This window comes from Aptenodytes forsteri, unplaced genomic scaffold, assembly GCF_000699145.1.
Source record: "Aptenodytes forsteri isolate BGI_AS27 unplaced genomic scaffold, ASM69914v1 Scaffold4, whole genome shotgun sequence".
Lineage (NCBI taxonomy): Eukaryota > Metazoa > Chordata > Aves > Sphenisciformes > Spheniscidae > Aptenodytes > Aptenodytes forsteri.
In genome coordinates this window covers 231,620-235,422 of record NW_008795442.1, presented here as the reverse complement: position 1 = coordinate 235,422, position 3,803 = coordinate 231,620, and positions in this window count along the sequence as shown.

Sequence of the window (3,803 nt, the reverse complement as noted above, 5' to 3'; positions counted from 1 at the left end):
TTCTATGATTCTATGATTCTAATATGATGAATCAGAAAGGTGTATTAATTTAATGAATAAAATTATGCTTTAATGTAAACTAGGGTTCTTAAGTGCCTCATTTTAAAAATGTGTTTGTTTATTGCTTTGTAGCTTGTAACAACGAAGTTATTTCACCTACCAGCACACTTTAGCAGTTTCATCTGAAATAGCATTTTCACTCAAAGTAGGTTTTAAAAAAGAAAAGATGAAATTAAAAAGAAGCTCTGTGATGCTGAGCCACTGAACTCATTTTATTAAATTGCTTAAATCAGAACATCAAAAAAATTCTGAAAAAATGGAAATGCTTTGATTTTTCACTTTGAAATTACTTGTTGTTGCAAAATTATTTTAATTTCTATTTTTAAATTCTCACTTTTCTATTCAGAACCAGAATACAGAGTGCAGAACCCTTTGGGTTATCAACACAGACCAGGCGCAGAGGCTGGTGTGGGCAGAGCTGTTGCTTGTTCTCTGCCCACCGCATAGCCCTCTTCCCAAATCCATGTGATCTGAGTTTGGCAGATCCCTGCGGATTGATTCCCAGTGCCACCAGAGCATGTTTCTCTTCCTGATTTCTTCTTAGTGGTTCTGACTCAACAAGTTTCTATAGTTGTAAAGAGCCAGGCTTAATATTTTTCTGTGTGATTAGAAATGTTCTGGTCTCTGTACACTTTGAGAATTGTAGGAAGCTGGTCCCTGCACTTTCTACATAACCCAAGGTGGTTTTGCTTCTGAACAAGCACCGAGTGGGCTCACCAGAGGTGCTGCCTCGTGTGCTGTGGGCAGGGGAGCCGCAGCGACAGGAGTGACCCCCACCCCGGGCATGCCTTGCTCCAGCAAATCTCAAACAGCACCTCGGATTCAGGAGCTGTGTGAGCACTGCCCAAATCATCCCTTCTGTTGAACTGAAGTGCAAATATGATGTGCATCAGACAGTCATCTCTCAAACAAGGTGGCTGAGGAAACTTCTTAAGGTCTATAATGTTTGATCAACTTCATTTACTTTTTAGAAAAACACAAAACTTAAACAGCACCATCTTGCAGGATGATGGAAATCATATTCAGCATTCCCAAATATCATCAGCTATCTTCCCTGCTTTCTTCAGCAGCTTACTGTCTTGCAGAGAAACTGTTCGATAAGCAAACAGAAAAGCAAGTTATTGCAGGTGCAGCGGCTGAGGAGAGTGATCTGGGAAAGGCATTCCTACCTCTTTCCTCCACCCAAACCTTTCCAGCTCCTCGATAGTGTTGGACCTCTTTTCTCCTCACAAAACATTCTTAAATGGAAAAGTAAGGATTTGTTCATATAGTTCATAGCAATTACAAAGTAACTACTATATAAACTTGGTGGATTTTTTTTTTTTTTTTATGAGGTCTTTCACAAAGGAGTTTTGAGCCTATGTGGGCTTCCTGTTTAAGCTCCAAACCTTTCCAGCTCCTCGATAGTGTTGGACCTCTTTTCTCCTCACAAAACATTCTTAAATGGAAAAGTAAGGATTTGTTCATATAGTTCATAGCAATTACAAAGTAACTACTATATAAACTTGGTGGATTTTTTTTTTTTTTTTATGAGGTCTTTCACAAAGGAGTTTTGAGCCTATGTGGGCTTCCTGTTTAAGCTTCATATTTTCTTCCTCAGGAAAAAAAAAAAGAAGAAAAAGGTCTGCTTTTTTAGGGCCAGGTGTTTTACATAGCTGAGTTAAAACATGCCTGGAAAGGCTGTGGTTATTCTCCTGTCCGAAAAGCAATACATTTTTTTTTCCTTCCCCCCCTCCCCTTTTTGTAACATTTAGCATGTATCCCTTTAAACGTGTTGTTTATTTCTAGTGTTTTCTGTTTGTGAATCTCCCATTACCATTAGTTTCTTTGAAACACTGGATTCAAAAGTGGATGTTGGTTTCCTCCTCGTCCTCAAATATTCTTACAGATGTTGCTGTAAATCAGTTACGGGGCTGACATAGCATTTGGCTGCCTGACAAATGTGCCATAATAACGCAGCTCAGTAAAATGTGGAATTTCTGAGGTACTGCTTGTAACTTTTTCAATGCTGTTGTAAATTCCCAGCCATGTCAGCACAGGTGGAAACAAAGTCATAAATAAAGTGTGTGTGTGTGTGTGCGTGCACGTGTGTACGTAGAAGGTGGGGAGTAGAGGTTGCATGTACTCATTCTTCCTAAAGAGTTCCCTAGGTGTTTCACCACTTCCATGATTTAATTCAGCTACTTGAAGCAAATTAAAAAAAAAAAAAAATCCCTTCATTCAAATCAAAATAATCTTGCTAACAAAATTTTAGAGAGAGAACGTGTGTGCAAATTGAAGCGAGTAGGCTGTTGCTGCTGCGGGTACGAGCCAGCCCTAGTAAGCCATGCCAGGCTTCACTGCAGCGCTTCAGATAATGATGAAAGAGCCATTTCAGTTACCCACTGAGAGCTTCTGCTTCTCAGGGGGCTGGGCTGAGCTGCCCCTCATCACCTTCAAGAGAAATCAGCAGTGAGCTGAAGCGCTATGCTAATGGTTTGCAGCACTGGGCAATGACGGGAATGTGTGTTGCCCCAACATCTTTTGCTTTCCTCTTTCCTTGCAGGATCCATTCCAAGAGGCAAGACATTTGGATATTTCCTTTTTCCTTTTGTCCTTAGGCCACTTAACGGTAGGGTCATGTTTAGCAATAAGGCTAATCCGACTGAATGGTCTGTGCTGATGAGGCGGCCCCCATCCAGCCTGCCTGACCATGCCGATCCTTCTGCCTCCCCTGTGGGAACTGGCCTTCACCTGAGCACGTGCTCAGCCTGGCAAGGAGTTAGACCATCCTTCCCCCCAAAATAAATAGTTTCTGGCTGCTCCTTTTGAATCCATGGGTGTAGGACTACTCAGGAGTTGTTACACAATAGCTGAGGGCAAAACATTTGGAGGTACCTTAGAGAGAATTTGATGAGCTGGTTCTGCTGAACTACCTGAGAGGAAAGCCGGGCTCTGGGAACACTGATTTTGTGAGTATCGCCTCTTCTTACAATCAATGCTAGGAAGTATTACTGCTTAACAACCAAGTAATAAGGTCAGCCTAAGAACCTCTTTCTTAGCTATTATTTCAAACATCACTAGAGAAACATGATTTAAAACAAAATGCCAAGTTACGGTACACAATAATATTTATAGTCCGCAGATATGGTGACTAACATGGAGCTGCACACAAAACTAGCATTAAAAGAATATTTATTTTCACAGTTCCAGACTTTAAAATCATGTATTGCTAAAGGTAAAAATGAGTATTTGGCTTTACCAATGTCTTCATGAACTTTCTGTCTTTAGCTGCTTGGAAACGAGCAATTTCTTAAATATGGTAATGTATGTATATTGTATTTTCATTTCTTGAATTTATTTCAAATACAGTCTACCCACTAATATGCAACAGGATCGTCAACTGACAAGGATTTTTAGACTTTAAAATTTGCAGAATAAATTAACTAACTTAATTGGAAGACTAAACAGTAAGTATTCTAATTTTTTTCTGCTATCTACTGTTTTATGGTTATCGCTATTTATACCAGCATTTCCCAAACAGAGCACGCTTAAACCTAGGTCCTCATCCATCAAAGTATTTGATTTAATGGAAAATTTATACTTCTATTCTCAGCAGACTTCAAAATCAGCCTACTTTTAAAAACTATTATTACCCTGCATGTTGCAAAATGGCATACTTTAAAACTAGGTCCTGTATAACTTAAAACCAATTAGTCCAAAAGGTGACCAAAAATAGTATAATTTCCCTTAAGTGGTAAAGT